The sequence below is a fragment of the Pseudophryne corroboree genome, chromosome 5 (assembly GCF_028390025.1).
Source record: "Pseudophryne corroboree isolate aPseCor3 chromosome 5, aPseCor3.hap2, whole genome shotgun sequence".
Lineage (NCBI taxonomy): Eukaryota > Metazoa > Chordata > Amphibia > Anura > Myobatrachidae > Pseudophryne > Pseudophryne corroboree.
In genome coordinates this window covers 618,595,965-618,623,633 of record NC_086448.1, presented here as the reverse complement: position 1 = coordinate 618,623,633, position 27,669 = coordinate 618,595,965, and the positions used below count along the sequence as shown (strand labels likewise).

Sequence of the window (27,669 nt, the reverse complement as noted above, 5' to 3'; positions counted from 1 at the left end):
CAGAATGGAATTGCAGGAGAAAGTCTGCAGTGAAGCTTGCAGGCTGGAATCACTGATGACAATTGAAGCACTGACAATCTTTTGGGAGCTGGGACAGGATATTTATACCTGCTGCATAGCAGGGATTGGTCTGGCAATTATGACAAGGCTCCAGCACTGTCAGTACCGTGGATAAGAGGAATAATGTAATGTGACTGGAATCTAACATGGTTGCGCCCATGAACACACACAGAAGGGGAATTAAGTACTATAGGAAAGGTGTAACAATGGCGATGAAGGCCGCAGTAGCAGAATCACATGCGCCCAGCGGCGCGCGGTGGTCAGCGAGACAGGAGCAGCAGCAGAGGCCCATGGAGGACGTGCATCCAGAAGGGAAAATGGTGTCTCAGTACCCGGATCGTGACAGTACCCCACCCCTTTAGGAGTGGCCCCAGGACACTTCTTAAGTTTACCTGGCCATCTGGAATGGAACTTCTGGATGAAGACTTGTGCCAACTTGGAAGTGGGAGATCAATGACAGAATCAATCGAGGGATGAGCCCACGGACGATGAGGAACAGACAAGGAAACCAGTTGCCTAGTGGGTGACTGGCAGGATACTTTGTGCTGGGCACATTTTGGGCAGGAGGCCACAAATTCAGCATTGTCCTTTTTTAGGGTCGGCCACCAATATGACCTGGAAACGAATTTTAAGGTCTTGCGTATGCCCGCGTGTCCGGCGAAGCGAGAGGAATGTGCCCAATGCAAGAGCTTCCTCCTGAAAGCCGGCTTCACTAAATTTTTCCCTGGCGGGGGCATAGAGTCCATCCTCACTGCGGAGAACGCCACTGGATCAACAATATAATGCTTGTCAGTAGACTCAGACTCATTTTCTTGCTCCCAGGAGCGGGAAAGGGCATCAGCCTTGTGATTCGGTGACCCTGGACAAAACTGTAGTTTGAAGTCTTGGCACGGAGGAGACGGGACATCAGAAGACTTGTAGGAGGATATGCAAACTGGAAGCTCTTTTTGGAGACAAGTCTCTGAGCAGGAAGGACCCCATGCCAGGATACGGGTCGACTTCCAATCAACTTGAGGATTAAGCAGACGTAGCCATGGGAGGCCTAGGACCACAGGATGGGTGGCCCTGGGGATAACCTGGAAAGAAATCAACTCTGTATGCTGAGCCCCTACCTTCAGACGGATAGGTAGGGTCTTGGAGGTAATCACCACATCAGGAATCCTACTGCCGTCCACGGCAGTTAGAGATATAGGAGACGACAGTCTCTCAGTGGGTAGAGACCACTGCTTAACGAACCTCTCTGTAATAAAGTTTCCGGCTGCTCCAGAATCCAATAAGGCAGTGAGATTTTTAGTACGCTGAGCCACCTGCAGAGAAACTGAGAGATTGCAGATACTTGAAGATGGAGAGAAATTCGTCACTCCTAGCTGGTCTTCCCCTTGGTAGGCTAGGACTTGGGGTTGTCCCGGACGCTTGGGACAGGACTTGATAACGTGAGAAGATTCGGCACAGTACAGACAGAGACACTCAGCGAGACGTCTACTACGCTCTGCCGGAGATAAACGGGAGCGACCTATCTGCATAGGTTCCTCCCAAGAAGGAGATGGCTGACGAGGAATGGAAGCAGTAGGAATCTTGGGGAATGTGGTTCTTCCTCGTTCAACTGCTCTTTCACGGAACAGTAAATCAACCTTAGTGCAGAGGGAAATAAGCTAGTTTAATGTTAAAGGCAAGTCTCTAGCAGCGAGCTCATCTTTGATATGCTCGGATAGCCCTCCCCAGAAGGCTGCGTAAAGAGCGTCATCATTCCAGGAGACTTCATATGCCAACGTCTGAAATTGCACCAAATACTGCCCGACAGTTTGCATCCCCTGACGCAGCCGAAGGATCTCTGAAGAAGCTGATGTCACTCGACCTGGCTCATCGAAAATTCGTCTGAACGTTGCCACGAAGTTAGCATAGGATGACAACAGGGCATCAGACCTTTCCCATATAGGTGAGGCCCAGTCTAGAGCGGCACCACTGAGTAGAGAAATTAAGTATGCCACCTTAATGCGCTCTGAAGGGAAACTGCTGGGTTGCAATTCAAAGTGGATCTCGCACTGGTTTAGGAAACCCCTGCAGGCTTTTGGGGATCCATCATATTTAGCAGGAGACGGCAAGTGAAGGTAAGGAGCAGGAACGGGTATGGTGGGTGGGGACACCACCGGAGAAGCTGGAGTCTGCGCACTGGACGCTCCTGAGCCACGGAGGGCCACTTGAATTTCATCCAGCCAGGAGGAGAGGTCCTGGAGACAGCGAACAACATGGCCTTGAGCAGCCTCCTGATGTTCAAGGTGGATTGCCAGTTCTTGTATCAGCCTAATCGCTTGGGCCTGGTCTCCGGCCGGATCCATTGGGTCAGTGCTTACTGTCACAACTGAGGGCTGGTGACCGTGACTGGGAGCCTCAGTTGTAGGGGCTGACGGGTACTTGAATTTAGGAGGAGCTATGGGACTCCTGGACATGCGTAATGACAGTAGCAATGAATGCCCGAGGGTGTGACCACGACAACTGGAAATGCCTTAAGTGCTTTTATTAAATAAAAAGTCAAATAACGTGCAAAAGAATAATAGAAGGTCACAAGTAATAATTAGGTGCACAACTGGTTAAGACCAGTAACCTGGAATATGGAGGAAAGTTCTGTAAACAATAAAGGAAGCTAGGGTTCGCTGGAGGATGAGAAATGAGGCTTGGGTTCGTAGGTAAATGAGGAATGAAGCTGGAGTGCGCTGGTAATTGAGAAATGAAGGATGGCTACTGAAAAGCCAGAGTTCAAACACAGGAATCAGAGTAGACTTGTAAAGGGTTAATCTCTGGAGAGTCGGGTTACACTGCAGAGTGTAATCACCAGGGAGTCAGGCTGAACTGCAGAATGGAATTGCAGGAGAAAGTCTGTAGTGAAGCTTGCAGGCTGGAATCACTGATGACAATTGAAGCACTGACAATCTTTTGGGAGCTGGGACAGGATATTTATACCTGCTGCATAGCAGGGATTGGTCTGGCAATTATGACAAGGCTCCAGCACTGTCAGCACCATGGATATGAGGAATAATGTCATGTGACTGGAATCTAACATGGCTGCGCCCATGAACACACACAGAAGGGGAATTAAGTACTATAGGAAAGGTGTAACAATGGCGATGAAGGCCGCAGTAACAGAATCACATGCGCCCAGCGGCGCGCGGCAGTCAGCGAGACAGGAGCGGCAGCAGAGGCCCATGGAGGACGTGCATCCAGAAGGGAAAATGGTGTCTCAGTACCCGGATCGTGACACACTCTGGCATGAAATCTGCCAAATGGAATGTCCTCGTAGGCCGCCACCATCTTCCCCAGCAATCGAGTGCATTGATGGATCGACACTCTCGCTGGCTTCAGGATTTGGTTGACCAGACTCTGAATTTCCAGAGCCTTCTCTTCTGGAAGAAAAACTCTCTGTAATTCTGTGTCCAGAATCATTCCCAAAAACGATACTTGTTTCGTCGAACTCAACTGTGACTTTGGCAAGTTCAGGAGCCAACCATGTTGTTGCAGAACTGTCAGGGAAATCGTAATGCTCTTCAGTAATCGGTCCCTGGATCTCGCCTTTATCAGGAGACCATCCAAGTACGGGATAATTGTGACTCCTTGCTTGCGCAGGAGAACAATCATTTCCGCCATAACTTTGGTGAAAACCCTCGGAGCCGTGGATATACCAAACGGCAACGTCTGAAATTGGTAATGACAATCCTGAATCGCAAACCTCAGATAAGCCTGATGCGGAGGATATATGGGGACGTGTAAGTAGGCATCCTTTATGTCGACCGACACCATAAAATCCCCTTTCTCCAGACTGAAGATCACTGCTCGGAGAGATTCCATCTTGAATTTGAATTTTCTCAGATAGAAATTGAGGGATTTTAGGCTCAGAATTGGTCTGACCGAGCCGTCCGGCTTCGGGACCACGAAGAGGCTCGAATAAAAACCTTTTCCCTGTTGTGATGGGGGCACCTTGACAATGACTTGATTTTGACACAGCTTTTGTATCGCATCGCATACTACCTCCCTGTCAGGAAGAGAAGCTGGTAAGGCTGATTTGAAGAATCGCCGAGGGGGAACGTCTTGAAATTCCAGTTTGTACCCTTGGGACACTATTTCTAACACCCATGGGTCTAGGGCCGAACGAACCCAGAACTGACTGAAGAGTTGGAGACGTGCCCCCACCGGTGCGGACTCCCACAGAGGAGTCCCAGCGTCATGCGGTGGATTTGGCAGAAGCCGGAGAGGACTTCTGCTCCTGGGATCCTGCCACAGCCGGTGACCTTTTTCCCTTTCCTCTTCCTCTAGAAGCAAGGAAGGAAGACCCTCGTCCTTTTTTGTATTTATTGGGCCGAAAAGACTGCATCTGATAGTGGTGTGTTTTCTTTTGTTGTGCAGGAACATAAGGTAAAAATGATGACTTACCCGCGGTAGCCGTAGATACCAGGTCAGTGAGGCCGTCACCAAACAAGACACCACCTTTATACGGCAGAGACTCCATAGCCTTCTTAGAGTCAGCATCAGCATTTCATTGATGAATCCACAATGCTCTTCTGGCTGAGACTGCCATGGTATTGGCCCTTGATCCAAAAAGGCCAATGTCTCTCGCAGCTTCCTTTAGGTAGGCTGCAGCGTCCCTGATATAGTGTCAAAAGAATGTTATCCCTATTAAGGGTATCTATCTCAGGTGACAAATTATCTGCCCACTTTTCAATAGCGCTACTCACCCACGCCGAAGCAACGGCAGGTCTGAGTAGCGTACCTGTAGTGACATAAATGGATTTCAATGTATTTTCCTGCTTACGATCCCGCAAGTTCCTTTAGGGCTGCCGTGTCAGGGGACGGAAGCGCCACCTTTTTGGATAGACGTGACAGAGCCTTGTCTACAGTGGGGGATGACTCTCACTTTTCCCTATCCCCAGAGGGGAACGGATACGCCACCGGAATTCTCTTGGGAATCTGAAACTTCTTGTCAGGATTTTCCCAAACCTTTTCAAAAAGCATGTTCAGTTCATGAGAGGGAGGAAACATTACCTCAGGTTTCTTTCCTTTAAACATACAGACCCTAGTATCAGGAACAGCAGGATCCTCCATGATATGTAACACGTCTTTTATCGCCACAATCATGTACTGAATGCTCTTAGCCAGTTTAGGATTTAATCTGGCATCACTATAGTCGACACTGGAGTCAGAGTCCGTGTCGGTATCTGTATCTGCTATCTGGGTAAATTAACGCTTTTGTGACCCCGAGGGGGTCTGGACCTGTGACAACACATCCTCCACTGATTTTTTCCATGCCTGGTTCTGAGACTCAGACTTATCCAATCTTTTATTTAATAAAGCCACATTTGCATTTAAAGCACTCAAAACATTCACCCAATCAGGAGTCGGCGGTGCCGTCATGGTCACTCCCACAGCCGTTTCTGTCCCTAATCCAGCCTCCTCCTGAGAAGAGCACTCAGCCTCAGACATGCCGACACACACGTGTACCGACACCCAAAGACACATAGGGGACAGACCCACAGTAAAGCCTGTCAGAGAAACACAGAGGGAGTTTGCCAGCTCACAACCTAGCACTTATCCCGGTTCTGAAAACCCTTATACAAAGCCTCAGACCTGTTAGCGCTTTTATAAATACATATATAGCACCAAAATAACTGTGTCCCCCCCCCCCCCCGCGCTTTGCACCCTGTTACTTGATACAGCAGTGTAGAGGAAGGACCAGCGTCTCTGCAGCTCTGTGAAGAGAAAATGGCGCTGGTGAGAGCTCCGCTTAATGGCGCGCTTCAGCTCTGCTATTTTTTTAAATATTTATACTGGCGGGGGTTCGGATTTAGTACCTTGGCACTTAAAAACCACCTTGCCAGTCTTATATGAGGTTTTTAATGCTGCCCAGGGCGCCCCCCGCGCGCCCTGCACCCTGTAGTGCCGCTGTGTGTGGGAGCATGGCGCGCAGCGCAGCCACTGTGCGGTACCCCAAAGCGTCACTGAAGTCTTCTGATCTATTTCTACTCAACTGTCTTCTGACTTCTGGCTCTGCAAGGGGGGTGACGCCGGGCTCTGGGAACGAGCATCTAGGCGTACCTAGCGTTCAGACCCTCAGAGCTAATGGTGTCCTGCAGCCAAAGAAGCAGCGCCTTGAAAGTCACAGAAGTAGGTCTGCTTCTCTCCCCTCAGTCCCACGAAGCAGGGAGCCTGTTGCCAGCAGTTCTCCCTGAAAATAATAAACCTAACAAAAGTCTTTTTCAGAGAAACTCAGAAGAACTCCTCAGTGTGCATCCAGTCTCACTGGGCACAGATTCTAAACTGGAGTCTGGAGGAGGGGCATAGAGGGAGGAGCCAGTTCACACCCCCTTCAAAGTCTTAAAGTGCCCATGTCACCTGCGGATCCCGTCTATACCCCATGGTTCTTGAAGTGTCCCCAGCATCCTCTAGGACGTATGAGAAAAATAAATAATATATATTGCCCCATCTACCCCATCTGTGTCACCCCTGTCTGTCTGCCCCTCCCCTTTAGAATGTAAGCTCTCACGAGTAGGGTCCTCTTCCCTCATGTGCTTATCCTTTTATTACTTTATAATCCTCAACTACCCCAAATCCTGCAGTTTTCGGCCACCCTGACACTCATCTCAGTGTCATCTGCTGATGTAGTTATGTTTAGTTGCCCTGTACTTGTCCTATATTGTCTTCAACTGTAAGTCACTGTTTTCCTGTTTTAATTATGTGCATATGTACTCTGAAATTGGGCGCTGTGGACCTCTTGTGGCGCCATATAAATAAAGGATAATAGTAATATATATATATATATATAGTAGGAAACAGTACACTTTTACAGTACACTTTTCTATTTTCCAGCGCGGACGGGGCGCCGGGCCGGGCTGCCGGGTTTCCATGGCAACCCGACGCGACGCACCCAATGACGTGACTGGAAGGTGCCGGGCCGGGGACAGACACTCCGGGACCCGACGGCGTCGAGCAGTGTGGCGGGCTTCTTGGTTATTTAGGTAAGTGTGAACACTTGTCATGGTTATATGCACCTTGACAAAGGGGCGGCTGTGCCCCGAAACGTTGGAGCTTGTATATTGCAGTTTTGATACATAAATCGACATATTTAAATTAGAGATGAGCGCCTGAAATTTTTCGGGTTTTGTGTTTTGGTTTTGGGTTCGGTTCCGCGGCCGTGTTTTGGGTTCGAACGCGTTTTGGCAAAACCTCACCGAATTTTTTTTGTCGGATTCGGGTGTGTTTTGGATTCGGGTGTTTTTTTCAAAAAACACTAAAAAACAGCTTAAATCATAGAATTTGGGGGTCATTTTGATCCCAAAGTATTATTAACCTCAAAAACCATAATTTACACTCATTTTCAGTCTATTCTGAATACCTCACACCTCACAATATTATTTTTAGTCCTAAAATTTGCACAGAGGTCGCTGTGTGAGTAAGATAAGCGACCCTAGTGGCCGACACAAACACCGGGCCCATCTAGGAGTGGCACTGCAGTGTCACGCAGGATGTCCCTTCCAAAAAACCCTCCCCAAACAGCACATGACGCAAAGAAAAAAAGAGGCGCAATGAGGTAGCTGTGTGAGTAAGATTAGCGACCCTAGTGGCCGACACAAACACCGGGCCCATCTAGGAGTGGCACTGCAGTGTCACGCAGGATGGCCCTTCCAAAAAACCCTCCCCAAACAGCACATGACGCAAAGAAAAAAAGAGGCGCAATGAGGTAGCTGTGTGAGTAAGATTAGCGACCCTAGTGGCCGACACAAACACCGGGCCCATCTAGGAGTGGCACTGCAGTGTCACGCAGGATGTCCCTTCCAAAAAACCCTCCCCAAACAGCACATGACGCAAAGAAAAAAAGAGGCGCAATGAGGTAGCTGTGTGAGTAAGATTAGCGACCCTAGTGGCCGACACAAACACCGGGCCCATCTAGGAGTGGCACTGCAGTGTCACGCAGGATGTCCCTTCCAAAAAACCCTCCCCAAACAGCACATGACGCAAAGAAAAAAAGAGGCGCAATGAGGTAGCTGACTGTGTGAGTAAGATTAGCGACCCTAGTGGCCGACACAAACACCGGGCCCATTTAGGAGTGGCACTGCAGTGTCACGCAGGATGTCCCTTCCAAAAAACCCTCCCCAATCAGCACATGATGCAAAGAAAAAGAAAAGAAAAAAGAGGTGCAAGATGGAATTGTCCTTGGGCCCTCCCACCCACCCTTATGTTGTATAAACAAAACAGGACATGCACACTTTAACCAACCCATCATTTCAGTGACAGGGTCTGCCACACGACTGTGACTGATATGACGGGTTGGTTTGGACCCCCCCCAAAAAAGAAGCAATTAATCTCTCCTTGCACAAACTGGCTCTACAGAGGCAAGATGTCCACCTCATCATCACCCTCCGATATATCACCGTGTACATCCCCCTCCTCACAGATTATCAATTCGTCCCCACTGGAATCCACCATCTCAGCTCCCTGTGTACTTTGTGGAGGCAATTGCTGCTGGTCAATGTCTCCGCGGAGGAATTGATTATAATTCATTTTAATGAACATCATCTTCTCCACATTTTCTGGATGTAACCTCGTACGCCGATTGCTGACAAGGTGAGCGGCGGCACTAAACACTCTTTCGGAGTACACACTTGTGGGAGGGCAACTTAGGTAGAATAAAGCCAGTTTGTGCAAGGGCCTCCAAATTGCCTCTTTTTCCTGCCAGTATAAGTACGGACTGTGTGACGTGCCTACTTGGATGCGGTCACTCATATAATCCTCCACCATTCTATCAATGTTGAGAGAATCATATGCAGTGACAGTAGACGACATGTCCGTAATCGTTGTCAGGTCCTTCAGTCCGGACCAGATGTCAGCATCAGCAGTCGCTCCAGACTGCCCTGCATCACCGCCAGCGGGTGGGCTCGGAATTCTGAGCCTTTTCCTCGCACCCCCAGTTGCGGGAGAATGTGAAGGAGGAGATGTTGACAGGTCGCGTTCCGCTTGACTTGACAATTTTGTCACCAGCAGGTCTTTCAACCCCAGCAGACTTGTGTCTGCCGGAAAGAGAGATCCAAGGTAGGCTTTAAATCTAGGATCGAGCACGGTGGCCAAAATGTAGTGCTCTGATTTCAACAGATTGACCACCCGTGAATCCTTGTTAAGCGAATTAAGGGCTCCATCCACAAGTCCCACATGCCTAGCGGAATCGCTCCGTGTTAGCTCCTCCTTCAATGTCTCCAGCTTCTTCTGCAAAAGCCTGATGAGGGGAATGACCTGACTCAGGCTGGCAGTGTCTGAACTGACTTCACGTGTGGCAAGTTCAAAGGGCATCAGAACCTTGCACAACGTTGAAATCATTCTCCACTGCGCCTGAGACAGGTGCATTCCACCTACTATATCGTGCTCAATTGTATAGGCTTGAATGGCCTTTTGCTGCTCCTCCAACCTCTGAAGCATATAGAGGGTTGAATTCCACCTCGTTACCACTTCTTGCTTCAGATGATGGCAGGGCAGGTTCAGTAGTTTTTGGTGGTGCTCCAGTCTTCTGTACGTGGTGCCTGTACGCCGAAAGTGTCCCGCAATTCTTCTGGCCACCGACAGCATCTCTTGCACGCCCCTGTCGTTTTTTAAAAAATTCTGCACCACCAAATTCAAGGTATGTGCAAAACATGGGACGTGCTGGAATTTGCCCATATTTAATGCACACACAATATTGCTGGCGTTGTCCGATGCCACAAATCCACAGGAGAGTCCAATTGGGGTAAGCCATTCCGCGATGATCTTCCTCAGTTGCCGTAAGAGGTTTTCAGCTGTGTGCGTATTCTGGAAAGCGGTGATACAAAGCGTAGCCTGCCTAGGAAAGAGTTGGCGTTTGCGAGATGCTGCTACTGGTGCCGCCGCTGCTGTTCTTGCGGCGGGAGTCCATACATCTACCCAGTGGGCTGTCACAGTCATATAGTCCTGACCCTGCCCTGCTCCACTTGTCCACATGTCCGTGGTTAAGTGGACATTGGGTACAACTGCATTTTTTAGGACACTGGTGAGTCTTTTTCTGACGTCCGTGTACATTCTCGGTATCGCCTGCCTAGAGAAGTGGAACCTAGATGGTATTTGGTAACGGGGGCACACTGCCTCAATAAATTGTCTAGTTCCCTGTGAACTAACGGCGGATACCGGACGCACGTCTAACACCAACATAGTTGTCAAGGCCTCAGTTATCCGCTTTGCAGCAGGATGACTGCTGTGATATTTCATCTTCCTCGCAAAGGACTGTTGAACAGTCAATTGCTTACTGGAAGTAGTACAAGTGGGCTTACGACTTCCCCTCTGGGATGACCATCGACTCACAGTAGCAACAACAGCAGCGCCAGCAGCAGTAGGCGTTACACGCAAGGATGCATCGGAGGAATCCCAGGCAGGAGAGGAATCGTCAGAATTGCCAGTGACATGGCCTGCAGGACTATTGGCATTCCTGGGGAAGGAGGAAATTGACACTGAGGGAGTTGGTGGGGTGGTTTGCGTGAGCTTGGTTACAAGAGGAAGGGATTTACTGGTCAGTGGACTGCTTCCGCTGTCACCCAAAGTTTTTGAACTTGTCACTGACTTATTATGAATGCGCTGCAGGTGACGTATAAGGGAGGATGTTCCGAGGTGGTTAACGTCCTTACCCCTACTTATTACAGCTTGACAAAGGGAACACACGGCTTGACACCTGTTGTCCGCATTTCTGGTGAAATACCTCCACACCGAAGAGCTGATTTTTTTGGTATTTTCACCTGGCATGTCAACGGCCATATTCCTCCCACGGACAACAGGTGTCTCCCCGGGTGCCTGACTTAAACAAACCACCTCACCATCAGAATCCTCCTGGTCAATTTCCTCCCCAGCGCCAGCAACACCCATATCCTCCTCATCCTGGTGTACTTCAACACTGACATCTTCAATCTGACTATCAGGAACTGGACTGCGGGTGCTCCTTCCAGCACTTGCAGGGGGCGTGCAAATGGTGGAAGGCGCATGCTCTTCACGTCCAGTGTTGGGAAGGTCAGGCATCGCAACCGACACAATTGGACTCTCCTTGTGGATTTGGGATTTCGAAGAATGCACAGTTCTTTGCTGTGCTGCTTTTGCCAGCTTGAGTCTTTTCATTTTTCTAGCGAGATGCTGAGTGCTTCCATCCTCATGTGAAGCTGAACCACTAGCCATGAACATAGGCCAGGGCCTCAGCCGTTCCTTGCCACTCCGTGTCGTAAATGGCATATTGGCAAGTTTACGCTTCTCCTCCGACAATTTTATTTTAGGTTTTGGAGTCCTTTTTTTTCTGATATTTGGTGTTTTGGATTTGACATGCTCTGTACTATGACATTGGGCATCGGCCTTGGCAGACGACGTTGCTGGCATTTCATCGTCTCGGCCATGACTAGTGGCAGCAGCTTCAGCACGAGGTGGAAGTGGATCTTGATCTTTCCCTAATTTTGGAACCTCAACATTTTTGTTCTCCATATTTTAATAGGCACAACTAAAAGGCACCTCAGGTAAACAATGGAGATGGATACTAGTATACAATTATGGACTGCCTGCCGAGTGCAGACACAGAGGTAGCCACAGCCGTGAACTACCGTACTGTACTGTGTCTGCTGCTAATATAGACTGGTTGATAAAGAGATGTCTATGTAACTATGTATGTATAAAGAAGAAAGAAAAAAAAACCACGGTTAGGTGGTATACAATTATGGACGGACTGCCTGCCGAGTGCAGACACAGAGGTAGCCACAGCCGTGAACTACCGTACTGTACTGTGTCTGCTGCTAATATAGACTGGTTGATAAAGAGATGTCTATGTAACTATGTATGTATAAAGAAGAAAGAAAAAAAAAACCACGGTTAGGTGGTATACAATTATGGACGGACTGCCTGCCGAGTGCAGACACAGAGGTAGCCACAGCCGTGAACTACCGTACTGTACTGTGTCTGCTGCTAATATAGACTGGTTGATAAAGAGATGTCGTAGTAGTATGTATGTATAAAGAAGAAAAAAAAACCACGGTTAGGTGGTATATACAATTATGGACGGGCTGCCGAGTGCCGACACAGAGGTAGCCACAGCCGTGAACTACCGCACTGTACTGTGTCTGCTGCTAATATATAGACTGGTTGATAAAGAGATAGTATACTCGTAACTAGTATGTATGTATAAAGATAGAAAAAAAAAACACGGTTAGGTGGTATATACAATTATGGACGGGCTGCCGAGTGCCGACACAGAGGTAGCCACAGCCGTGAACTACCGCACTGTACTGTGTCTGCTGCTTATATAGACTGGTTGATAAAGAGATAGTATACTCGTAACTAGTATGTATGTATAAAGAAAGAAAAAAAAACCACGGTTAGGTGGTATATACAATTATGGACGGGCTGCCGAGTGCCGACACAGAGATAGCCACAGCCGTGAACTACCGCACTGTACTGTGTCTGCTGCTAATATATAGACTGGTTGATAAAGAGATAGTATACTCGTAACTAGTATGTATGTATAAAGAAAGAAAAAAAAACCACGGTTAGGTGGTATATACAATTATGGACGGGCTGCCGAGTGCCGACACAGAGGTAGCCACAGCCGTGAACTACCGCACTGTACTGTGTCTGCTGCTAATATAGACTGGTTGATAAAAAGATAGTATACTCGTAACTAGTATGTATGTATAAAGAAAGAAAAAAAAACCACGGTTAGGTGGTATATACAATTATGGACGGGCTGCCGAGTGCCGACACAGAGGTAGCCACAGCCGTGAACTACCGCACTGTACTGTGTCTGCTGCTAATATATAGACTGGTTGATAAAGAGATAGTATACTCGTAACTAGTATGTATGTATAAAGAAAGAAAAAAAAACCACGGTTAGGTGGTATATACAATTATGGACGGGCTGCCGAGTGCCGACACAGAGGTAGCCACAGCCGTGAACTACCGCACTGTACTGTGTCTGCTGCTAATATATAGACTGGTTGATAAAGAGATAGTATACTCGTAACTAGTATGTATGTATAAAGAAAGAAAAAAAAACCACGGTTAGGTGGTATATACAATTATGGACGGGCTGCCGAGTGCCGACACAGAGGTAGCCACAGCCGTGAACTACCGCACTGTACTGTGTCTGCTGCTAATATATAGACTGGTTGATAAAGAGATAGTATACTCGTAACTAGTATGTATGTATAAAGAAAGAAAAAAAAACCACGGTTAGGTGGTATATACAATTATGGACGGGCTGCCGAGTGCCGACACAGAGGTAGCCACAGCCGTGAACTACCGCACTGTACTGTGTCTGCTGCTAATATATAGACTGGTTGATAAAGAGATAGTATACTCGTAACTAGTATGTATGTATAAAGAAAGAAAAAAAAACCACGGTTAGGTGGTATATACAATTATGGACGGGCTGCCGAGTGCCGACACAGAGGTAGCCACAGCCGTGAACTACCGCACTGTACTGTGTCTGCTGCTAATATATAGACTGGTTGATAAAGAGATAGTATACTCGTAACTAGTATGTATGTATAAAGAAAGAAAAAAAACCACGGTTAGGTGGTATATACAATTATGGACGGGCTGCCGAGTGCCGACACAGAGGTAGCCACAGCCGTGAACTACCGCACTGTACTGTGTCTGCTGCTAATATAGACTGGTTGATAAAGAGATAGTATACTCGTAACTAGTATGTATGTATAAAGAAAGAAAAAAAAACCACGGTTAGGTGGTATATACAATTATGGACGGGCTGCCGAGTGCCGACACAGAGGTAGCCACAGCCGTGAACTACCGCACTGTACTGTGTCTGCTGCTAATATAGACTGGTTGATAAAGAGATAGTATACTCGTAACTAGTATGACTATAAAGAAAGAAAAAAAAACCACGGTTAGGTGGTATATACAATTATGGACGGGCTGCCGAGTGCCGACACAGAGGTAGCCACAGCCGTGAACTACCGCACTGTACTGTGTCTGCTGCTAATATAGACTGGTTGATAAAGAGATAGTATACTACTAATATTATATATACTGGTGGTCAGGTCACTGGTCACTAGTCACACTGGCAGTGGCACTCCTGCAGCAAAAGTGTGCACTGTTTAATTTTAATATAATATTATGTACTCCTGGCTCCTGCTATAACCTATAACTGGCACTGCAGTGCTCCCCAGTCTCCCCCACAATTATAAGCTGTGTGAGCTGAGCACAGTCAGATATATATATACATTGATGCAGCACACTGGGCTGAGCAGTGCACACAGATATGGTATGTGACTGAGTCACTGTGTGTATCGTTTTTTTCAGGCAGAGAACGGATATATTAAATAAAACAAACAACTGCACTGTCTGGTGGTCACTGTGGTCGTCAGTCACTAAACTCTGCACTCTCTTCTACAGTATCACAGCCTCAGGTCAATCTCTCTCTCTCTCTCTCAACCCTAATCTAAATGGAGAGGACGCCAGCCACGTCCTCTCCCTATCAATCTCAATGCACGTGTGAAAATGGCGGCGACGCGCGGCTCCTTATATAGAATCCGAGTCTCGCGAGAATCCGACAGCGTCATGATGTCGTTCGGGCGCGCTCGGGTTAACCGAGCAAGGCGGGAGGATCCGAGTCTGCTCGGACCCGTGAAAAAAACATGAAGTTCGTGCGGGTTCGGATTCAGAGAAACCGAACCCGCTCATCTCTAATTTAAATCTCTGAGTGCCGCGGTATATTTCCTACTATGAGACACCATTGAAACTGAGGGCAGCGGAGTCCAGTGATTCAGCTGTGGGAGTGCCGGTCTGAAGGATCAGTTTATCTATCTATCTATCTATCTATCTATCTATCTATCTATCTATCTATCTATCTATATATATATATATATACAGGTTGAGTATCTCATATCCAAATATTCCGAAATACGGAATATTCTGAAATACAGACTTTTTGGAGTGAGAGTGAAATAGTGAAATCTTTGTTTTCTGTGGCTCAATGTACTCAAACTTTGTTTAATACACAAAGTTATTAAAAATATTGTATTAAATTACCTTCAGGCTGTGTGTATAAGGTGTATATGAAACATAAATGAATTGTGTGCTTAGACTTAGGTCCCATCGCCATGATATCTCATTATGGTATGCAATTATTCCAAAATACGGAAGAATACGATATCCAAAATACCTCTGGTCCCAAGAGTTTTGGATAAGGGATACTCAACCTGTATATATATATATATATATATATATATATATATATATATAAAAATTATATTTTTAGCTTTTATTTTGTTTACAGTAAGGCAGAGTCCCTGGATGGATGAACAGAGCTCCTCTAGATGGACAGAGCACCCCTGGAGGACACAGAAGCCCCTTGATGGACTGACAGAGCACCCCTGGATGGACACAGCAGCCCCTTGTCGGACACAGCTGCCCTTGATGGACAACACAGCACCCATTTATATACAACAAAGCACCCCTGGGGATGGACACAGCACCCCTTTATGTACAACAAAGCACCATGAAAATTGTTTACATCCTATTTCCTAGAACTAAATGTCATTTAATTTATCCCTGATGAAAATATATTTTGTATACTGAAATGTTGCAGGGAACTGTACTTTGTATGTATTTGGGCATTACATAATAAATATATTCGATCCCGTGCCGTCTTGCTTTTGCAACCTGTGATTGCATGAGTCACTGAGGACACAAAGCAGAAGCACACTGCTAGCAAGCCGGTCTTTGCAATTTATATATATATATATATATATATATATATATATACACTGTTAATTACAGTATCCCACCATGAGGTATGAGGAAAAATACGTCCAGGAGGTGCTGAAGACATGGTCGAAATACACCTCTCTGTCCTGCCCCTTTAGATGTTTGTATACAAGTCATGGAGATCTGAGCTGACATCTAAAATCTAAGAGAAATTATTTTAAGGGGTCGTATCATGTCTATTAATAACATCTGAACTCACCATTTATACAGATATATTGGGCCTTATTCAGCTTCTGTCGCAAAATTGCAAAATCGCAAATCGGATAATCATCGGCCAACTGCGCATGCTCTGAAAATGCATTGCACATGCATGACCCACGACTTGCAATTCCTATGTGATCGTATTTTTCCAGGATGCAATCGCAGGTTGATTAATAGGCGGCGGTTGTTCGTGGGCATACACATGCAGGGAGTGGTTTGGGAAACGCAAACATGTAATTCCCGTTTTCAGGGCATGCATCTGACATTAGCTGTGATTTCTGTGTCTTAAAACATGGCACCCGGTGTGACTGCATTCTCAGTAGTCTGAGTAGCCCTGGGTCATCCGCAACTGTCAATGGTACTTGATTTCTGCATATGTATCGCAGTTATGCGAATGCATACGCAATTTTGCGACTGCATCGGTGGGAGTTTTTTTCCTTTCTGGGCGGCTCTTCTCATGCAATTTTTTGCAGAAGCAGGATTGAGAAAATGGGAATTTTGACTCAATAGCGATCCAAGCTGAATGAGGTCCATTATTTTATTATTTACAGAAGGTTATACATATATTTGCATTACTTTGGTATTATGGATGTTCCATAGCAAATAAAAACTAACAAGCCTATCTAGTGAACCCAATTCAATTATCTAGTGCACAGGTTCTCAAACTCGGTCCTCAGGACCCCACACAGTGCATGTTTTGCAGGTCTCTTCACAGAATCACAAGTGACATAATTAGCTCAATCTGTGGACCTTTTAAAATGTGTCAGTGAGTAATTAATACACCTGTGCACTTGCTGGGTTACCTGCAAAACATGCACTGTGTGGGGTCCTGAGGACCGAGTTTGAGAACCACTGATCTAGTGAACCCAATTATCTGTGTCCACATGCTAACAATACCTTTACAGTCTGCAAGTAATGATGTTTGAACTTTGAAGATTATACTATGCACTGTTGCAAATGTTGCAGCTATATTTTCAGTTCTAGAATTTTCAGGTAAAATAAGCACATAATGTTCTAAACGTTCTTGTACAGTATTTAAATTATCCATTCAACTGCCCTGGTTAATAAATAGTGGCCTTTAGAAGGTAAAGTAAACTTTCTGCAAGCATTGTCTGTAAACCGTATGAGGTCGCTTCGCCAGCAGGTGAAAATTCTTACGGCCAAATATAGCTTTTTTTTTACAGAAGTGAGCGAAGCTGAGTAGGCGGAAGCACTGCTAAAAGAAATAAATTATTTGAAAGCTAATAATTCCAGCTAAACTAAATATATTGTGTAGCCTTATTTTTTTTTAAGTTTTTTTTTTTTTTTTGTACAGTAGAAAGAGTTTGGCATAGTCTGCTGAAGTCCTGCTGTTAGCAGGATATCAGAATAGGCATTTATGTCATACTTTATTAAATCTTTTTATTTATTAAATTCTGCACAAAACTTATTGTATATTTATAAACCACTTTGGACTTATGAATACATTCCATTTATACAAAAAGCGACTTCATTTTTGCGCTTTAGAATTTCATTGCAGCTTCAGTACCACACATAATAATTACATAAAGTTTTTTTAGGCGGATGCATTGACTGTGAAATGTTAGACATCAGTATTGAAGCCAAAGCTGTAAAGGTACGTCACTGAAAAACTATATTGGTATATTGGGGTGTAATTCTGAGTTGATCACAGCAGGAATTTTGTTAGCAGTTGGGCAAAACCATGTGCACTGCAGGGAAGGCAGATATAACATGTGCAGAGAGAGTTAGATTTGGGTGGGTTATTTTGTTTCTGTGCAGGGTAAATACTGGCTGCTTTATTTTTACACTGCAATTTAGATTGCAGATTGAACACACCCCACCCAAATCTATCTCTCTCTGCACATGTTATATCTGCCTCCCCTGCAGTGCACATGGTTTTGCTCAACTGCTAACAAAGTTCCTGCTGCGATCAACTCAGAATTACCCCCATTGTCACAAACAATGACAAATAAAGAGCAAAGGAACAAATGTTGGTAAGTTAAACATGAACAGAAAAGCATGAACTACTACAGGTCGGGTATCCGGTATCCAGATAGCTGAAAACCGAAATAGTCCAAAAATCTGCATATTTTGTCCCCTGTAGTGTCGTCATGATGCAGCCGGCGTCATGGCGTCATTGGTGCCCGCAGACAATCACAGACAAGTGGGTGAGTGGCTTTGCAGCCATTCCCTCACCGTCACTGCTGCAAGGACCCACCACGGATCCGCCGGACTCCAAGGACTCCCCTACCGACGCGCCGGACGTGCCGCAGACCCTTGGGCCCTCCTGCCGACGCTCCGGACCCGCTGCATCACCTGGGACCCATCTGTATACCAGGTAATCTGTTATCTGGAAAAATCCCATATCCGGAATGCTCCTGGTCCCGAGCATACCGGATATGGGATACTCAACCTGTATAGGGACCACCTTAATTTTATTCAATTTGGTCTATACAATGACAATCAATATTATTTATTTTTCTGGTTGATTTATTTGATATTTTTATACATATTTATTAATTGTTATAAGTAAAACACACTTGAAATAGTTTGAGAGGCTACTTCTACTGTATATAACCGTATGTAATAGACAAGATAGAACAAATAACAACAGCTGTTGAGTAATAAGCATTATGCTACAGCATTAAAAAAAAAAAACTTCAAAATTTTAATTTATTTGGGTAGCCTTTGAATGGATCCAGTACTATATTAGTCAGCATTGTTACTCATTGATAACAATTAATTCAGTCACATGACGAATGACATGTAACATGTTTTTTATTTTTATTATTTATTAAACAAATTAAGAGAAAGTGCCAGAGCGTTCAGGTAATGAATTGAGTAGGCCACTGGTTGAGGAAGAGCATACCATTTCATCTTGGATCTTATTAATCTTGACCTTGAAGTAGGAAGCAAGATCTGAAGGAGGGTTGAGAAGTGATTTAAATGTATTAAAAAGTCGTTTGGGCTTAGAGACTTGAACAGAGATGAGAGTTGGAAATATGTTTGTTTGGCAGTGTCCAGAGCATTACGATAAGAGTGGTAGACAGTCTTATATGTGAGGAAGTCACTTCGAATACGATACTTACGCAACTGACGTTCAAGTTTACGTGACAGTTTTTGTAGGTGTCTTGTTACTTTAGAGTGCCATGGTTGACATCTAGGCCTACTGTATGTGGAGTGTGATGGGTATCTGGAGCCACTTCATCAATGTCTATCTCTAGAGTCTGGTTCAGGTGTGATTCAGCCATTTCAGGTGAAGTGAATGCAGAAATAGGTGAAAGCGGTTGTTGCAGTGAGGTGGAAAGTTCTTGAAGATTAATTGTATTAATATTTCTGCAGGTTTGAGGAGGATTGGAGGATGTCAGTGGCACTGAGTTTGAAGTATTAGAGGAGAGAATGTAGGTGATAAGGTTGTGATCTGAGAGTGGGAAAGGAGTGTTAGTGAGTTCAGAAGCGGAGCATAGTCTGGTGAATTCTAGATCAAGGCAGTGGCCCTCCTGATGAGTAGAGGAGTCAGTCCAATGAGAGAGGAGGTTAGAGAGAGTAGATTGGAGGCATGAGCAGCAGATTTTGGACTATCAATAGCAATATTGAAATCTCCCATGATAATGGTGGAGATTTCAGAGGATAAGTGAGGGAGCCAGGCAGAAAAATCATCTAGAAATGGTTTGGGTTGCACAGGTGGGCGATAGATAGCTGCAACACACAGAGAAAAAGGAGTGTAAATTCTGATAGAATGTACTTCAAATGATGTAAATGTGAGTGATGGAATCTGCTGTAGAACTGTGCATGCGAAAGATTGGGATAGTAATAATCCAACCCCACCTCCTTTACAGTTACCAGGCCTGGGGGTGTGTGTGAAGTGGAGACCACTGTGTGACAGTACTGCAGGGGAGGCTGAGTCTGGTTGTGTGAGCCGTGTTTCTGTAATAGCCAGCAGGTTGAAGTTGTTAGATATGAAGAGGTCATGAACAGATGTTAGTTTGATACAAACAGAGATGTGCGGCGGGAACTTTTCGTGTTTTGGTTCTGGTTCCATGCTCATGTTTTGGATCTGGATTGGTTTTGTCAAAACCACCCTTTCATGTTTTGGTTTTGGATCTGGATGATTTTGGGGGGGAAAAAACCCATAAAAACAGCTAAAATTAAATCACATAATTTTGGGGTAATTTTGATCCTACTGTATTATTAACCTCAATAACATTCATTTCCACTCATCTCCAGTCTATTCAGAACACCTCACACCTCACAATATTGTTTTTAGGCCAAAAGGTTGCACCGAGCTGGCTGTATGACTAAGCTAAGCGACACAGGTGTGAGGCACAAACACCTGGCCCATCTAGGAGTGGCACTGCAGTAGCAGACAGGATGGCAGATTTAAAAACTAGTCCCCAAACAGCACATGATGCAAAGAAGAAAAATAGGTGCAATAAGGTAGCTGGATGAATAAGCTAAGCGATACAAGTGTGCGGCACAAACACCTGGCCCATCTAGGAGTAGCACTGCAATGGCAGACAGGATGGCACTTAAAAAAACTAGTCCCCAAACAGCACATCATGCAAAGAAGAAAAAGAGGTGCAATGAGGTACTGCAGATACACGTACCTACTATCTGTATGTGACACCTGCACAGTATAACTTCTCTCATTCTGTATGATCAGTGTAATTATACTGCAGATACATGTTCCTACCATCTGTATGTGACACCTACACAGTATCACTTCTCTAATTCTGTATGATCAGTGTAATTATACTGCAGATACGTGTTACTACTATCTGTATGTGACACCTGCACAGTATCACTTCTCTTATTCTGTATGATCAGTGTAATTACACTGCAGCTACATGTTCCTACCATCTGTATGTGTCACCTGCAAAGTATCACTTCTCTCATTTATTGTACAATCAGTGTAATTATACTGCAGATACATGTTCCTACTATCTGTATGTGACACATGCACAGTATCACTTCTCTCATTATTATGATCAGTGTAATTATACTGCAGATACATGTTCCTAATATCTGTATGTGACACATGCACAGAATCACTTCTCTCATTCTGTACCATCAGTGTAATTATACTGCAGATGCACGTTCCTACTATCTGTATGTGACACCTGCACAGTATCACTTCTGTCATTCTGTACAGTGTAATTATACTGCAGATACATGTTCCTACTATCTGTATGTGACACCTGCACAGTATCACTTCTCTCATTCTGTATGATCAGTGTAATTATGCTGCAGATACATGTTACTACTATCTGTAAGTGACACCTGCACAGTATCACTTCTCTTATTCTGTATGATCAGTGTAATTATACTGCAGATACATGTTTCTACTATCTGTATGTAACATCTGCACAGTATCACCTCTCTCATTCTGTACGATCAGTGTAATTATACTGCAGGTAAATGTTACTACTATCTGTATGTGACACCTGCACAGTTTGACTTCTCTTATTCTGTACAGTCAGTGTAATTATACTGCAGATATATGTTCCTATTATCTGTATGTAACACCTGCACAGTATCACTTCTATTATTCTGTATGAGCAATGAAATTATACTGCAAATATACATTAGTATATGTATGTGACACTGCACAGTATCAATTCTCTTATTCTGTATGATCAGTATAATTATACTGCAGATACATGTTCCTACTATCTGTATGTGACACCTGCACAGTATCACTTCTCTCATTCTATACGATCAGTGTAATTATACTGCAGATACATGTTCCTACTATCTGTATGTGATACCTGCATAGTATCACTTCTATTATTCTGTATGATCAATGCAATTATACTGCAAATATACATTAGTATATGTATGTGACACTGCACAGTATCAATTCTCTTATTCTGTGTGATCAGTATAATTATACTGCAGATACATGTTCCTACTATCTATATGTGACACCTGCACAGTATCACTTCTCTCATTCTGTATGATCAGTGTAATTATACTGCAGATACATGTTCCTACTATCTATATGTGACACCTGCACAGTATCACTTCTCTCATTCTGTATGATCAGTGTAATTATATTGCAGATGCATGTTCCTACTATCTGTATGTGACACCGTCACAGTATCACTTCTCTCATTCTGTACAATCAGTGTAATTATACTGCAGGTAAATGTTACTACTATCTGTATGTGACACCTGCACAGTTTGACTTCTCTTATTCTGTACAGTCAGTGTAATTATACTGCAGATATATGTTCCTATTATCTGTATGTGACACCTGCACAGTATCACTTCTATTATTCTGTATGAGCAATGAAATTATACTGCAAATATACATTAGTATATGTATGTGCCCCTCACAGTATCAATTCTCTTATTCTGTATGATCAGTATAATTATACTGCAGATACATGTTCCTACTATCTGTATGTGACACCTGCACAGTTTGACGTCTCTCATTCTGTATGATCAGTGTAATTATACTGCAGATACATGTTCTTACTATCTGTATGTGACACCTGCACAGAATCACTTCTCTCGTTCTGCGCGATCTGTGTAATTATACTGCAGATACATGTTCCTACTATCTGTATGTGATACCTGCATAGTATCACTTCTATTATTCTGTATGATCAATGCAATTATACTGCAAATATACATTAGTATATGTATGTGACACTGCACAGTATCACTTCTCTTATTCTGTGTGATCAGTATAATTATACTGCAGATACATGTTCCTACTATCTATATGTGACACCTGCACAGTATCACTTCTCTCATTCTGTATGATCAGTGTAATTATATTGCAGATGCATGTTCCTACTATCTGTATGTGACACCGTCACAGTATCACTTCTCTCATTCTGTACAATCAGTGTAATTATACAGCAGATACATGTTCCTACTATCTGTATGTGACACCTGCACAGTATCACTTCTCTCATTCTGTATTATCAGTGTAACTATACTGCAGATACATGTTCTTACTATCTGTATGTGACACCTGCACAGAATCACTTCTCTCATTCTGTATGATCAGTGTAATTATACTGCAGATACATGTTCCTACTATCTGTATGTGACACCTGCACAGTTTGACGTCTCTCATTCTGTATGATCAGTGTAATTATACTGCAGATACATGTTCTTACTATCTGTATGTGACACCTGCACAGAATCACTTCTCTCGTTCTGCGCGATCAGTGTAATTATACTGCAGATAGTGATACATGTTCCTACTATCTGTATGTGACACCTGCATAGTATCACTTCTATTATTCTGTATGATCAATGCAATTATACTGCAAATATACATTAGTATATGTATGTGACACTGCACAGTATCACTTCTCTTATTCTGTATGATCAGTGTAATTCTAGTGCAGATACATGTTCCTACTATCTATATGTGACACCTGCACAGTATCACTTCTCTCATTCTGTATGATCAGTGTAGTCTTATACAGCAGCACTGGACATATGACAGCAGAGGACACCACCACTGTGACTGGGCTGATGCAGCACAAGACACTACCACTGAACTGATGCAGGACACTGAGGACGGAGACACGTCCTCTCTCTACACTCTCCAATGCCGGAGTGAAAATGGCAGCGACGCGCAGCTCCTTATATGGAATCCAAACCCAGCGAGAATCTGTCAGCGGGATGATGACGTTTTGCCTCGTTCTGGTTTCCGAGTCAGGTGGGAAAACCCGGATCCGGGCTCGGGTAGTGAAATTTGGTAGGGTTTGGTTCTCAGGGAATCGAACCCGCTCATCTCTAGCTACAAACAGAGCGTGCATTCCATAAGCCACATTTTAGTGATTTGGAGGGTGATTGGAGACATGTGATGTTTATGAGGTAAGCTGTATTTCTATATTGCTGTGAATCAGGTGAATGTGAGTGAGGCAGGTGTTTGGGGCCTGGATTAGGTGAAATGTCACCAGCTAATAGCAGTAAGAGAGAGAAGTAGATATAGTTGTATGAGGTTTGTGAATGTTTTTTATGGTGTCCAGTTGTGGATGTTATTTTTAAAGTACAAAGATGAGTAAAAAGCTCATGAGTAAAAAGCTCATGAGTATGAGGTAAGAGGTGTGTGGATAATTGAGGCGGCAATGTGTACAGAGGGGTGGGTTGCAGGGAAAGTAGACAATGTATTTACTTTGGAGATAATACCATGGAGTGCAATGAAGTACAACAATTTGAGGTGCATGGTGTGTTTGTGAAAGAAGGTATTGAGGCTAGAGCATGAATGTATGTGCAAGTTTTTAAGTTGAACATTCAAATACTTGATTACTGGTGTTGTTCAGTTGTTCATTTACAAATACCTTATTAATGTGGATGCACGCTGACCAGCACAGCTGACAACTAGATTGCATGTAATGAAAACTATGGATAATTAATACAGGATACCAATTAAAAAATGTGATGTTAATGAAAGGCGATAGATTATACTGTATTAAACTAGGCAAACAGCCATATAGACCTTCATGAAGTATGGATTAATAAGTAAAATGTAAAGTACAAGTATTATAATTGCATGCAAATCATGATACAGCAAAAGTTTCTAAGCATATATTGTTTGCATAGTGATCACAAAGTGTGGGTTGCAGAGTAATATATTTATATACATTATAAGTTGCAAAGTAGTTCATTTGTGGTTGTTGTAGGTGCTTGATGCTTCCATTCAGTTTTCGTACAGTTGAAGTACAGGCTAAGTATAGGCTGAAAAACACTTATATTTCTACACTTTGATTTCTACACCCTGCCTATGTCAGCCAGGCTATGTCAGCCTTGTAACCCTTAATATGTAGACCAAATACCAAGTGTTTGAATTTTCCCTGATTAAGGCCACACCTCACTACCCATCACCCACAGAGGTGTAGTGAGGAGAGCAATAAATTTAAAACAAACAGATGCTGAGGGGGAGATATACCATCACAGAAACACAAAACACTAACAGATCAGACTGTTCTTAAAATTATTTCAAATTACCTAAGAATGCAGTAATATTAACTAAGCCCAATGTATCAGTGTCTGCTGGTACATAGTAAATTGTATAACATAAACATTTTTCATGACATTACTGATAACAGACATCATACAACGGGATGTAGTTATGTGACCGACGATCAGGAGACCGACGGTCACATATCCTCCCCCTGCATCCTGAGCATTGAAAAGGCCGACAGTTGGCATGCCGACTTGAAGGGACTATTCCCACTCATGGGTGTCCACGACACCCATAGAGAGGGAATACAACCTGTGGTGAGCAAAGCTCGCCACCGAAACTGCAAGAGGCTTTGTTGCACTTGGCCCCTTTGCCGGCATTCTGCAGCGGGGTCCCAGCACCGGGATTCTGATCGCCGGGATCCCGGATGTTGGTCAAGCGGCCTCAACCCACAACTCATACTTTCCGACTCTCTCGGAACTCCAGGAAACTCACAAAATGTCAAGGAGTTTCCCAGGCTCTTGGAAAAGTGGGTCGTCCTTCTGAATCCTTCCCACATCCTAGTGAAATGGGCTGGTTGGGAGAATAATGGTGGAAATAGCAGGTCCATGGGGAGGGATTGAGATCTGTATGATGCAATTCTATGATAATTGTGTTATATTGGCCCTAGCCCATCTTCATAGGCCAGGCCTAGCAAACATCTCCAGAGTACACATCCCAGTATGCCCTGCCACAGGTTTAGCATTCCCTAATAACAAAACTGTGGAAGGACATTACGAGACTTCTAGTCTCACAACAGGTGGAGAGCCAGAACTTGGCCAGGCCTGTCATTAACCTTTTCTATTCACAGCATTCTACAGCATGAGGATGGGGTCTATTGACATGAATAGTCCAGCATTGGCCTTTCCCCCATCACCGGCCACCTGCATCTTCTCTCTGGCCTTCTCCCAGAGAGGTGATTAATAAAGTCAGTACAGTATGACGCAACATCCCAACCAAAAGCAATCTCTCATATAATGGAAGCATGTTAATAATATTAAAACCTGACAGCACTGTACATTTTTAGAGGCGGTATCTGTTAAGGCTCTAACATGAACAACAAGTCTAATTTTGTTTGTAAAAAAGGAAAATGAGGGGCACGTAGAGATATTTTAATAAAGAAAGGTGACCTCTTCCACTATGACTTCAGGAACATAAATTATTTTAATACACAGTCAACTAGTCAGAGCCGGCCCTATGCATAGGCAAACTAGGCAAATGCCTAGGGCATTTGGAATACCTAGCGGCACAAGCAGCTTCTGCTGATTAAAATGATATGCAGAATGCCTATATTCTGTGTGTGACTGCGGCTCTATCTGCATACGAAATGCATTACTAATGTGCGACATTATGTGTATAAGGTGTACTACAGTACTTGGTGGTGAAACGTATAGAAAGGGCACTACTTTGTGGTCTAATGTGAATAAAGAGTAATATGGTGTGGTGTAATGTGAATAAGGGGCACTACTGTGAGGAGTAACGTGGTACTACTGTGTGATGTAACGTGAATAAGAGACACTATTGCATGGTATAATGTGAATAAAGTTGCTGTACTGTGTGGCGTAATATCAACTGGGGGTATTATTGTGTGGCCATGCCCCTTCCCAGCAAGAGCACGCACCGTTTTGGGCTGCGCGACGAATGCGCACACTGTTCCTATTTAAAATATAGGGGGTAGGAGCACCAAAATGAGGACTGCTATGGGTGGCGGAACTAGCGTCTGTGCAAGGGGGCACCAGCCAAAATATTGCTTAGGGCATCATATTGGTTAGGGCCGGCTCTGCAACTAGTCAGATACTTACTATAGCAATTTTACAATCCAACACACTAAAAAGCAAATGCAGAACAAATAAAACATAAATTGAAAAGGAGTTGACAAATCTTCATTTAGAAATCACAAATAATTTGCTGTTTATAGTGCATCAAATTTCAAAGTACATTCAAAAAATAAGTACAGTAGAAAGATTGAAAGAACGTAAAACAGGATGTGAACACTGGCAGACATCATACCTTTGTTGTCAGTTTTTCATCTTCTAATGCAGTTTTGAAGTGAAAAGTGCTGGTTCAATCAGTGACTCTAAACTGCTCTGTAAAAGGAAAACAAAAAGATTTGAATCTGAATTTAACAATAAGTAATCTACTTTTTTTTTACTCTGAGTGTTTATGTATTTTATTCAATTAGAATATATAATAAAAATAATGGTGCATATTATATAAACTTCTATACCAGTTATATTTTGATGGTATTATTCAATGATTTAACCTTAGTAAGAAGGTCAGCCACATGCCAAATAACAGTAGACAAAACTATTGCAACCATTATTATATATACAGTACAATATTTCTTAAATTCTGGCATTGTTGCATTGACAACCCTTGCATATATATATATATATATATATATATATATATATATAAAAATAAGATTTTACTCACCGGTAAATCTATTTCTCGTAGTCCGTAGTGGATGCTGGGAACTCCGTAAGGACCATGGGGAATAGCGGCTCCGCAGGAGACTGGGCACAACTAAAGAAAGCTTTAGGTCACCTGGTGTGCACTGGCTCCTCCCACTATGACCCTCCTCCAAGCCTCAGTTAGGACACTGTGCCTGGACGAGCTGACATAATAAGGAAGGATTTTGA

General features: G+C 44.0%; 1 protein-coding gene across 4 annotated transcripts in view; it reads right to left on the bottom strand.

The window, feature by feature from the left end:
- Positions 1-27,669, bottom strand: part of DLGAP1 (DLG associated protein 1) — a 1,173,524-nt gene that overhangs the window by 822,793 nt on the left and 323,062 nt on the right. For all 4 annotated transcript variants that reach the window (XM_063923535.1, XM_063923539.1, XM_063923537.1 and 1 more), the window contains one exon: positions 27,038-27,114. The gene's annotated coding sequence lies outside the window, so the exon portion shown is untranslated. The remainder of the gene's footprint in view (positions 1-27,037; positions 27,115-27,669) is intronic.